We start from the raw sequence: 13,599 nt of genomic DNA on the forward strand, positions 1-13,599 counted from the left end.
TCTTCAGTTAACTCTTTCATCCTCCTAATTTAAACTTTCTCTTTCTTGAGTTTAAAATTAAAGTCTTCTTAGTGCATTGTCTTTATGTTGCGTTAATTTTAAGTATTTTGTGATAATTTTGGTTTGTTTGCTGTACAGTTCTTGTGTACAAATAATGGATTTCAGCTATTTTCTGATGAGATAATCAGGTATCAGGTTACAGCCTAAAATTTTCTTTTCATTGGGGAAATCTACCAAATCTCAGATAACTAATTTACAAACCCATTTTTGTTTTTGTTTTTCTTTTTTTTTTCTTGGCCAAGCTGTGCAGCTTGTGGAATCTTAGTTCCCCGACCAGGGATAGAACCCACGTCCCCTGCAATGCAAGCGTGGAGTCCTAGCCCCTGAACCACCAGGGAAGTCCCCAAACACATTTTTGAACCTCAATTTATTTGTAAACCGGAGATTTTCCTGATTTCCCTCTTTACCTCAATTATTTGGATCATTTAGGAACTAGCCAATTTATTCTAAACAGGTCTAGCTTCCTTGTGTTGTAATTTCTACATGTCTCAAATCTAATATTTTCATCATATATTCATTGACCTATTGCTTCCCTTAATTATACTGATGCATAATGAGAAAAACAAAATGAGTATTAGGCTTTGTATAAGTAAGACAATATTTCCTAATTCTAGAAGCGTTAGTCTTGTTTTTTAGAATATAAAATTCTCAATTAGTCTTCTTTTTAAATTAATATCATTTAATAAATATAGTTGTTACAAATTATGATTACTTAAAGAAGAAGAAAAGAAGACAAGATAGTGAATTGCAAGAAATTAAGGATTACATGAGCTAATTTGTAAAAATGCCTAGCAATTATAAGAGGATTGGTTTCATTCCTCCACAGTTCTTCCTCCTTTGCAAAACCCTCACTACCATTCTCAGCTCCTAACCTGATGATTCAGCCCCTACTCTCACATTTAAAACAAATTAATCTCTGATGGTCCCACTTCCCCGTGCGACAGGACCTGTCCTATCACCAGCCAATCCCTCAGGCCCGGCAGGGCCCAACTCTCCAGGGCCAAGCTGATGCTTCCTGGTTCTCTCCTATCCTTCCTCTACTAGAGTCTCCCATCAGTGGCCCCTATCAAGTACAGCTAAATGAGACTCCCACCCTCTATGCTCCTCTCCAAATGCAGGCTCCCACGGTCCCCATCTGATGTGGCCAAAGACTCCAGAAGCACCGTTTGGAATTTAATTCAAGCCATCTACGTGGCCTCATCTCGTCCATCCATGAACCTCCCAGGGTGAGAAGGTGAGGCCTCATTCTTCTGCAGATCCTGCCCTGTCCATTTTCACCATCACTTCTACCTCCCAGAAGTAATACTGGAGAGTAGCCAGCATTCTAGTGCCCCCCACCACCACCACCAACCTTGCCCTTTAGACTTAAAGTGGTTGTAATGTCCTTTGGAGAAATAGGTCCAGATTTACTTTCAGAACCTCATCCTGAGCCAACAGCGTGAAATTAGGAGGAGACTTTAATCTCCCCTCACTGAGGTCCACATGCTCACCAGAAATTCAAAGCAGAGACTCCTCAGGAGATTTTTATCTTTAGAAGTCCTGCCACTGTTTTTATTCAAAACAATATTTGTGTTTATCCAGTAAAACGTAAGTCAGCTTCCCTAGCAGGAGACTGGAATATAGATCTTGGGTAAATAATTAGGTAAAAAAAAGGTTCTGATAGGAATCTTTCAGGCAGGATTTTTAAGCTTGATTAAGATCTTCAGAGCAATTAGTAAAAAGAAACCCAAAACTACTCAGCCTGTTTATAAAAGGACAAGCATCCTGTCTCTCTTGTTCATTGCTGAGTCCCCAACACCTAGCACAGTGCCCTTAGTAACACTCAGTACCTGCTCGTAGCAGCGCAGTGAATGTTTTGAATGGATGCGTGAATGGCTGAATGAATCCATCGTGATGTGGGTTATTAACTGCAAACCGTTGATATTCAAAATGACTAGGAAGACATGAAAAAAAGTTAAAAGGAAACCTTGTAAGAGAGAATTTTTCCAGTGGAATAGATGTAGTCCCAGACAGGGATTCTGAATTCTGGGGAGAACTCATCCCTGGGTGGGTAAAGTTTTGCTTTATGATCTTAGTAGTGTGTGACCTTGGACAATGATTTGATTTTTCCTAATTTGGGGTGGTGGCTAGGATTAGATGAGCTCACTTGTTTAATGCCTAAAAATAACAGGAAGACTGGTTTCAATTTATCATCCCTCTTTCTCCTTCCAAAAACTCTAACCACGAAACCCCACCCTCATCTCTTCCATGCTGATCATTCAGTCCCCACCCATCCCACTTAAAAACCCAGATTAAGTCCCTCTGCATCCACTGCCCCACTGCAGCAGGCTTTACCCACCAACAGCCAGCTTCTCAGCACTGGTGCCCTAACCCCAGCCCACTCCCAGTTCTGGGGCCAGTTTATGGTCCTCTCAGCATTGGTTTCTTTATCTGAAGTTTATCTTCATTCATTCAACAGCTTTATCGTGTGTCATACCCTGTCATAGGCACTAAGGATACAGTGATTTAAAAAAAAAAAGATAGAATCTGTCTAATTACAGTGCTCGGTCTAGCAGATTACATGAGATGACACAGCAGAATTCTGTTAACCTTAGGGTAAGAGGTAAGAGTAGGAAGTAGGCTTAAACAAGGAAAGCCTTTGCCGGGTGGGTGTGTACGTGCGGCGGTGGAGGGGTGGGAGAAGGAGGGCAGGAGGGTGGTGTCCTTCCCAGAAGTCGGCCTAACAGGGATATCAAGGCATGTGATGGATGGAAGTAGTGTTATTTTTTTCCCCTTTATGCAACCTTATTATTTGGATGAGAGGGAATGAGGGTTCACTCTCTCACACCCTGAACACTGCCATTCTCTACACGGTTCCTCCTCTAAAACCTTACTAATTCCCAGCCCCGGCAGCTCCCTCCTTTCCTCCATGTTCTCCTGGCATTCCAGCCACATCTGCTAGTACTCTCAGACTTCACCCACCCCTAGCCTCCCTTCCCACCCGGACTACCATCCATCCTTTCTCCTGCTTCGTTTCTTCTCTATCCTACCTATGGCCTATAGAGTAAGTCATTTCCCCACCGTCTTGTCACTTTCCTCCAGTCTACTCTCTTCACACGTCCAGCTGACCGCTACCCCACCGTCATCTGCCCCTATATGCAGGCTGCTGAGCACAGTTGGACACAACAAAATCATACTGTAGATTGGCCATGAAACGGATTTGGAGTCATCTGTCTCAACTGGGCCCTTGGCGTTTCTTAGTGACCCTTTAATATGTCCCTGCGCAGCTCTTTTTCCATCCCTCATCGTATTTATTTTAATCTTCACTGCTCTCCTTAAGATTCTAGCCCTCATCCTTTCTCCCAGCAGATGATATTAATTCCTACTCAGCCAGTCTCCTTGCCCTGAATTCTCACCCTACACCTACAAACTCATCTTCACCCACGCCCATTCTTACCTCCTTCTTTCTCACTCAGAGGGTGAGAGGACCCTCTTCCTACCCAAGGTTTAAGGTTCATCCTCCAGGATAATGATCTTATTCTCATCTGTATTTGAATCTTTTCCTTTCACTAGTTTCTTCTCAGGCTAAATTAACAAAGCTGTTTAAGTCGGGACTTTCTTAGTTTCAAGTGACAGAAACCCAACTCAAGCTAGTTTAGGTAAAAAGAGAGAGAGCTAAGAGCGTGTCATCAGTCATACTTCAAGGTCTTGGGAAGTGAGTGCTAACTTCAACTTTATGGAAGCAGGATCCTTCCTTCCCACATTAATTTCATAGAAGTTAAAAAAGAAAAACAGGGGCTTCCCTGGTGGCGCAGTGGTTGAAAATCTGCCTGCCAATGCAGGGGACGCGGGTTCGAACCCTGGTCTGGGAAGATCCCTGCATGCCGCGGAGCAACTCGGCCCGTGAGCCACAATTACTGAGCCTGTGCGTCTGGAGGCTGTGCTCCGCAACAAGAGAGGCTGCGATGATGAGAGGCCCGCGCACCACGATGAAGAGTGGCCCCCACTTGCCACAACTAGAGAAAGCCCTCGCACAGAAACGAAGACCCAACACAGCCATATATACATACATACATACATAAAAAGAATGTAAGCAGACAAGAATAGCATTAAAAAAATAAAATTAAATTAAATTAAAAACAAAAGAAAAACAAAAACAGAAATGCCAGTAAAGGGAAGGTATGACTGATCACACACTCTTAGCTCTCTCTGTCTCATTTTCCTCTCTCAGAGACCAGCTTTCTTCTTGTGGCAAAAACATGGCTACAAGAAATAATAGTTCAGCATGAAATAGAGTCCTAGGTCCTCCTCCAGGGATACACATAACAGTCTAATATATATCTTTGAGTTCTGCAGGAAATAAAGCACCCACCCAGGTGGAAGATGGAATGATGATGTTGACATTTTCTGACTTCAATCAAGTAAAGCTTGGACTCCGTCAACCTTTGCCCCAATTCTACGCTGAATTCTCCTCTGCTCAAGCCCCTTCGTTAATTTGCATGTACCCTTAGCTTAAAACTTCCCCAATTTTGCTATCCTGGGAGATGCTGCTTTGGGAAAGATCCCCGGTGTTCTCCTTACTTGCTGCAAGTAATAATAAATCTTTCCTTCTCCGGCTCTTTGGCTTGATTGTGTCTTTTGGCTCAATACCCACCAAGAGGCAAACCCAGTTTTCTGGTAACAGCCTTTCCACCTTCTACCCACTGTCAGTAGTACCTGCCCCCACCCCGCCCCTGTTGTGAGAAATAAAAATGTCTCCCAACATTGGCAAAAGTCCCCTGCAGGGCAAAATTGTCCCCAGTTGAGAACCACTAACCTATATGAGGGGTTCCTTGCTGAGCCGCAGCTCCATGTTCATTCGTTACTGTGTCACCCAGCCTGCAGCAGGTCCGGCCACAAAAAAGGACACTTCCAAATCCTCATCTTCAGCTCAGACCTCTCTCCTGCGCTCTAGGCTCACATAGCTCCCTGCCTGCTTCTCATGTCTCAGCCAGGATGGGCCACAGGTAACTCACAAGCAACATGCCCAAACCGAACTTACCATTTTTCCTTCAAGACCAGCTTCTTCCACATTCCCTGTCCTGGTTAAAGACATCACTGTTAATCAGTCACTGATGCAGAATCCCGGCAACACTTCTGGATCCTTCACTTTTCCTCTCCAGCCCCTCGCACCACCACATCTAAGGTGGTAGATTCTAATAACACCCCTCCTTGTCTTGTTCCGGCTCCCTTCTACCCATTTGCTTTGCAATCATTTTCTACTGGCCTCTTAATTTCCCCTCTCTCTAATTTGTCTTCTAAATGTGAATCTGATTGTATTACTCCATGCTTAAAATCAACAGATTTTTTGTACATCCAAATTGCTTGCAGGAAATATTCAGAATTCTTTAGCAAGATGTACTATGGCCTTCCTGAGTTTTTCCTCCAACTTTACTGCACTCTCTACTTTCTCTCTAGTGAACCACATAAAAGCTCGTATTTTGCATTTACCTCCTCTGCCTGCCTCAAACACCCACCCCTACATTCTTTCAGTTTCCCTGGTGAGCTCCTGGTCCTCCTCCAAGGCCCGTCGCTAAGCATCTTCTTCTCAATTTTCTCTTAAGGCTCCTCTCTGGCCATGTGTGCCGACACCTTGACGGCAATCTCTCGACAGACCCTGAGCTCATCCACCCGGCTAAGCTGCTCCTGAACTCCAGACCCACACAAATGATGAAATAAAAAGTGTTTACTGTTTTAAGTCACCAAGTTAGTTTTGGGATACTTTGTGACAGAGCAATAGAAAACCAGTTCAAACAGTTTACCTGTAGAGGTCAACATGAACGAAATTCCAGACCCAAGTTTCAAGTGTGGGGTGCTGAGTCCTCCTAACTCAAGCCTCCAGGGGTCTTTAAACAATACCCGGGAACTGTCTTTTATTTCTCCAGTTTCTTTTTGAAACACGGTAAAACTAATTACATTTTTAGTGGATTAACTACTCAATGTTCATACAGTAATATGCAGAGTAACAGTTCAAAATTCTATTATTATTATTTACTATGGCCTTAAAGACTCAGGATGGGAGTTGAGGAAACATCAAGACATTTCTTTTTCCTTTTCTTTTTTCTTTTTTTTGGCCGTGCCGCATGGCTTGCAGGATCTTTGTTCCCCAACCAGGGATTGAACCCCGGGCCCTTGGCAGTGAGAGCGTGGAGTCCTAACCACTGGACCGCCAGGGAATTCCCAGAAGCCCGCTGACTCAGGAACCTGGGGAGTAGGGCCGCAAGGATCTTGACATTCAAGCTTCTATTTTTCCAATAATAGAAGAGTCTATAAGATACAGAGACTCTAATTCCAGTATGTTAGATAATCAGCTAGGGATGTAATTTTTTTAATTGAAGTATAGGTGCTATACAGTATTATATAAGTTACAGGTGTACAATATAGTGATTCACAATTTTTAAAGGTTATACTCCATTTATAGTTATTATAAAATATTGACTATATTCTGCGTGTTGTACAATATATCCTTGTAGGTTATCTTATACCTAATAGTTTGTACCTCTTAATCCCCTACCCTCTTGCTCCTCCCACTTTCCTCACTTGTAACTACTAGTTTGTTCTCAGTTAGGGGTGTAATTTTGATTTTATAAAGAACACTCTCCACTATAAAGAAAAGTTCTAAATCTTTCTACACAGTTAGTTTACACTAGTATGTAGGAACAGCTGAAATGTCTATCACAATGAGAATAGATAAATAAATTGTGGTATATTCATATAATGGGATGGTATTCAGCAGTAAGAAAAGAACACAACAGGAATAATCTCAAAAAAGTGTTGAACAAAAGAAAAAGAAGCAAGACACAAGAAGGATAGATTCTATCTGATCCCATTTTTATGAAGTTCAGGAACATGAAAACTAAGCTAAGGTGATAGAAATCAAGAGTAGTTTTTTGTAGGAGTGAAGTTAACTAAAAGAGGAGCAAAAGAATTTCCTGGGAAGGATGGAAAGGTTCTCTATCTTGATTTGGATTATAACTACATGGGTGTAGATATTTATCAAAAATCACAATTTATTTATATTCATTTTACTATATGTAAATTTTACCTCAATCTAAAAAAAGACAACATAAAAAAAGAAAAGAAAGTAAAAACCAAATCATGTTTCCCCTTTGGATGGATAACCTCTCTTTTAGAAGGTGTAAACAGGGAATTCAGAACACCAAATAGAAAGAGCTTTCACATCACACAAGTGAAAGAAAGTAAATATTTCCAAATATTTTCCAAAAATTACCTTTGAGAAAAGTAACCCCCAGCCCCTGAGCCATGATAAATACCTGCTGATTCATAGCACAAGCCCTGCCTTGTCTCTCAAGCTGGCTCGGATGGGAAAATCAACAACCACCTCTCCTCACTTGGGACGCTGCTCTGCTCATGAAGCACACGTTGCAGGAAGGGGACCCGCCATGCAGCAGAAAGGCCGGCAGGCAGAGCAAAGGAGTCAGGGCAGTGGGCAGGAATTAGAGGGCTCCGCGGGTGACTCAGCGTGCAGGAATCCCACAAGGACAGAGGAAGAGGGGTTTGGGCTTAGAAAGGAGACTAAGAAGGAAAAAACATATTGACCAGGCCTTCACAGTTGCAAACTGGGACTGCCTGAGAGACAGGTGGGATCGGCTGACGCAACAGGAAGGGAGCGCTGGACACGCTTAGCGGAGACTGGAGAAGGCCGGGGGCTGCGACACGAGGGGAAAGCAATTAGGAAAAAGGGCTCCTCCCTCCCCTCTGCCGTGGGGAAGGGGAGAAGGCAAAAACAGTGTAGCTCGCTGAGACAGAAAGGCATCATGTTAGGGGAAAACCCCTTTGTAAAGAATTTGAGCTCCTGCCAATTACATACTGACACCAGATTCCTCACTAGGTCTCCAGGGTCCTTCCCTGGCCCTGATGCTCAGCCCTCTTTATGCTTCACCTTTTCCTGAGGATGAGATCCAGACTCACAAAACTTGGTTTTATAAGGTCTTCACTATTTCCCCCAACACACATACCACAAATGCCCCTAACTTTCTTAGGGAAACACAGCTCCACCCCTCCTCCAGCACTGCCAATGTTTCCCTTGGGTTGTAGACTGCATGCCATCACTCCCTCCCAACTCTTCCCTAACCACCCAGCAATCTGCCTTTCTATGGGTTCCCCAACACCAAGTACCTTCCTCTATGGTAAGCCTTGCCTCAGGGTATTGTGGCTGCCTATTTATCTTCTTTTTAAGTATGAAATATCTCAAATTATAGAAAAGTAAAAAAGGATACTTTGTTCCCAATTAAACCTTGTTACAATTCATACCTTAATTAAACAGATTTTAAAATAAAGAAAATGTTGTAGACACAGAATAATATTACTATCGTTACTCTCCCTTACATATTTATGTATCTAATGAAAAACAATGTGTAGTATTTCTTGATATGTTTCCATTTTAATGTAATTAGTAACATACTACACGTGCTTTTTAGCAATTGTTTCACTCTACTTTGTTTTGACCTTACATTAACAAAGAAATTAAGACCACGAATAACAGATCATAAGAGGAAAACTAATGCATTTGACTACCTTAAAATTTAAAACTCTGTTGTCTGCTCATATTTAAAAATAAAGCAGTTTTTAAAAACTGCCTGGAATAGACTGGTATACATCCCTGTAGGTGATCTGACTAGGTTTTTGTTTGTTTTTTGTTTTTTTTAACTTTTAAATTTTATTTTATTTTTTTATACAGCAGGTCTGACTAGGTTTTACATTGTTTCTTGTTTGTTCCTTTGCTTTTGTTTTTAGCTAGCTTCCCACAGATGACTCAACCACACTCCCACCAGGAAAGTATAAAAAAATGTTTGGCTGCCCGTTCATTTCTTTTACAGACCAGCAACGAATCCTTCCATTGCCAGCAACACCTGCACCCCTCCTCTAATATTTCTAAATGTTTCTGAGATCCTGTAGTTCAAATCAGCCTTCTTCTTAGCTTTCCTTACTGCCAGCTTTGGTTTCAATTATTAAGTCAGTTTTGCCACTAGTCCCCCTGCTTTCTAGTTTCCAACATTCCATTGCTGCCATATACTCTACTTACAAGTATTTCATTTTTTGTCTTTATACGTTCATGGTTTTTTAAAAAACTCTTTACTGTTACTTTTATGTAATTTTGGGAGGGAGGGTGAGTAAATGTGTTTACTCTGCCATATTTTAACCAGAAGTCTTGAAATTGCCTCTTTCTTGTCTGTATTCCCTGTTCAGTCTGGTGGTAGCTGAGCCGAGGACTGTGTCTCATGTATCATGATAGTCTGGTGTCTCGCATATTGCCTGGCGTAGATGAGGCGCTCAGTAAGAAAGCAAGGGGTTATGGAATGAATACACATGTAGCACGGTAATTTTTCTGAAATAGTAACCAATGTTTTGCTTTGTTTTTCTCTCCAGTATTTCATTTTCCCTTTTTCAGCTAGACTAATCTGTTATTACGGCTTCAGGGAATGCATGGGACAACAGAAAGCAAACTCTGCCAGGATTTTGAGTTTCAAATGTTTCGGTCGTTAGGAAAATTCAAAGGGCTTACGGTGGGCTTCCCTGGTGGCGCAGTGGTTGAGAATCTGCCTGCCAATGCAGGGGACACGGGTTCGAGCCCTGGTCTGGGAAGATCCCACATGCCGCGGACCAACTAGGCCTGTGAGCCACAATTACTGAGCCTGTGCGTCTGGAGCCTGTGCTCCGCAACAAGAGAGGCTGCGATGATGAGAGGCCCGCGCACCACGATGAAGAGTGGCCCCCACTTGCCACAACTAGAGAAAGCCCTCGCACAGAAACGAAGACCCAACACAGCCATAAATAAATAAATAAATAAATAAATAAATAAATAAATTTTAAAAAAGGGCTTACGGCATAAACAAAATATTGGGGCAAAGCATTGTGAAGCATACCTCTATCTCTCCCATAAAACTGGAAGATTGATCCAAAAGAGAGTCAGAGGTCAGCTCCAGGGAGGCATCAAAGTCCTACAGAAAAAATAGATAGTGTGTCTAGACAGTTGGGATCATTTCATCCCACTGGAATGGTTCAGGAGCCCCGGAAAGTTTCCTTTGCATTCATGGATGAAAACAAGGTAAACAGAGAGAGCCAGTGGATCTAAAGGAGCCTCATAGATAAGAATGAAGGTCAAGAAATGCCAGACTAGACCACTGAGTGGGGAGACAGGATGGTGCCGTGTCAGTGGATACATCGTGAACAGATGATGCCCGTGTGGTAGACACATCGTGAACAGATGATGCCCGTGTGGTAGACACATCGTGAACAGATGATGCCCGTGTGGTAGACACATCGTGGACAGATGATGCCCGTGTGGTAGACACATCGTGGACAGATGATGCCCGTGTGGTAGACACATCGTGGACAGATGATGCCCGTGTGGTAGACACATCGTGGACAGATGATGCCCGTGTGGTAGACACATCGTGGACAGATGATGCCCGTGTGGTAGACACATCGTGGACAGATGATGCCCGTGTGGTAGACACATCGTGGACAGATGATGCCCGTGTGGTAGACACATCGTGGACAGATGATGCCCGTGTGGTAGACACATCGTGGACAGATGATGCCCGTGTGGTAGACACATCGTGGACAGATGATGCCCGTGTGGTAGACACATCGTGGACAGATGATGCCCGTGTGGTAGACACATCGTGGACAGATGATGCCCGTGTGGTAGACACATCGTGGACAGATGATGCCCGTGTGGTAGACACATCGTGGACAGATGATGCCCGTGTGGTAGACACATCGTGGACAGATGATGCCCGTGTGGTAGACACATCGTGGACAGATGATGCCCGTGTGGTAGACACATCGTGGACAGATGATGCCCGTGTGGTAGACACATCGTGGACAGATGATGCCCGTGTGGTAGACACATCGTGGACAGATGATGCCCGTGTGGTAGACACATCGTGGACAGATGATGCCCGTGTGGTAGACACATCGTGGACAGATGATGCCCGTGTGGTAGATACATCGTGAACAGATGATGCCCGTGTGGTAGACACATCATGAACAGATGACACTGAGATCCCTCCCATCCCTGATGCTTTGACACTATGTAAGCCCCTCACTATTTAAACACAATCCTAGGGAAATCCCCAAATTGAATGAGATTAGTTTCTGCCACCCAAGTAAAATGGAAGCTCAAGACTGAAAGTAATTTGAGTTACAAAAAAAATAAAATAAAATTATCTGTACATCAGAAACTAACACAACATTGTAAATCTACTATACTTCAGTTTAAAAAAGTTATATTTCCCCAATATTTCTATTGGTCAGTTGAAATTCATGTATAGTACACAAATATGGTGATTGACCACCAGATATTCATTTATAAATTCATGAAAAAATTCATGAGTATTTACACAACAGATGATCAAATATGTTAATATAGCAACATCCTAAATTAAAGTACAGATTTATACTTGTGAATGACAAATCATCCATAAAATCAAGCATGTAGGTAGATTGCTTGGCTAAACTGTTTCTATTATTTGTTAATCTTAACTGAATAAATGAGAAAATACAGAAGCATCTGTCAGGAATGTATGTCAGGACTTTTGCTTTCAGCTGAGATGAAGGCCAATGCTCTCTCTGAGAATGACTAGAAAAGCTGGATAAAATACGCAGAACAGTACCTGTTTGAACGCATTGAAGAACTGCTGGGGAAGCTCAGACTTGAGCAATAAGATTCTGGAGAAGGACGAAACTTGGACAGGAGTGCTGGCATTCTGCAGTTGATTTTTCTTTGGGGGCACTTGCCAGTTCTGAGTACCTGGCAAGGGGCCAAGAATCTAAGCCAGAGATTTGGGCAGGAGATCACCAAGGGGCAGAGAAGGCAGCAGAATTGTCGGCAGTTTGGGGGGCTGGAGAGAAAAATCAGAATCTTGTGAGACTGGGATGCCAGTGAGAAGGGTGGCTGGAAAACCAAGTCTGACACTCGACCTGTTTTCCCAAGTTCTGACACTATGTGGATCAAGATGTTAAGAAACTAAATAGAAAGTCTCTATAAAGTAGAACAGAGATTTTGCAAACTCAAAAGACTCACAGGAGGACAGGGCCACAGTGAGCACCCCAGGTCCTCAGGTGGAACCCCAGGAGGGTGTTTTAGTTGGGTCGTGTTGTGTGACTTAAACAACAAACATTTATTTCTCACAGTTCTGGAGGCTGGAAAGTCCAAGATTAAGACTCTGGCAGACACCGCAATGAGAAGCCCGCACACCACAATAAGGAGTAGCCCCTGCTCGCTGCAACTAGAGAAAACCCGTGCGCAGAAACAAAGACCCAACACGGCCAAAAATATTAATTAATTAATTAATTAATTAATTAATTAAAAAAAGACTCTGGCAGATGCAGTGTCTGGCCAGAGCCAACTTCCTTGTTCATAGATGACCATCTTTTTGCTGTGTCCTCCCTTGTCAGAAGGGATGAGGGAGCTCTGCAGGGTCTCTTTTATAAGGGCACTAATCACATTCATCAGGGCTCCACTGTCATGACCAAATCACCTCTCAAGGCTGCACCTCCTATTGCCATCACATTAGGGGGTTAGGGTTTCAACTTATGAATTTGGGGGGGACATAAACATTCAGTCTATAGCAGAAGACTACTCTCTAGGAACAGGGACAGATCAGAGATGTAAAGGAGTCTCACAAAAACTGTAATGCACTATATGTCATTCTGGAAAAGGCAAAACTATGAAGACAATAGAAAGATCAGTAGTTGCCAGGAGTTAGGGGTAGGGAGGGATGAATAAGTGGAACACAAGGGATTTTTTAGGGCAGTGAAACTACTCTGTATGATACTATAATGATGGATACATGTCATTATACATTTGTCAAAGCCTGTAGAATGTACAATACCAAGAGTTAACCCTAACATAAACTCTGGACTTTGGGTGATAATGACGTGTCAATGTAAAATCACCCCTGGTTTAAAAAAAAAAAAAAAGTACCATTCTAGGACTAAAAAGATGTGGTACATATATACAATGGAATACTACTCAGCCATAAAAAAGACTGAAATAATGCCACTGACAGCAACATGGATGGACCTAGAGATTATCATACTAAGTGAAGTAAGTCAGAAAGAGAAAGACAAATACCATATGATATCATTTATCTGTGGAATCTAAAATATGGCACAAATGAACTTATCTACAAAACAGACTCACAGACATAGAGAACAGACTTGTGGTTGCCAAGGGGCTGGGGGTGGGGGAGGGGTGGACGGGAAGTTTGGGATGAGCAGATGCAAACTATTATATGTAGAATGGGTAACAACAAGGTCCTACTGTGCAGCATAGGGAAATATATACAATACCCTGTGATAAACCACAGTGGAAAAGAATATGAAAAAGTATATATATATACACGTATATATATGTGTGTGTGTATATATATATACGTGTTTATATATATATGTAGGTATATATATAACTGAATCACTTTGTTGTACGGTAGAAAGAAATGCAACATTGTAAGTCAACTGTACTTCGATAAAATAAATTTTTAAAAAAAA

The sequence above is a fragment of the Balaenoptera acutorostrata genome, chromosome 5 (genome assembly GCF_949987535.1).
Source record: "Balaenoptera acutorostrata chromosome 5, mBalAcu1.1, whole genome shotgun sequence".
NCBI classification, from domain to species: Eukaryota; Metazoa; Chordata; class Mammalia; order Artiodactyla; family Balaenopteridae; genus Balaenoptera; species Balaenoptera acutorostrata.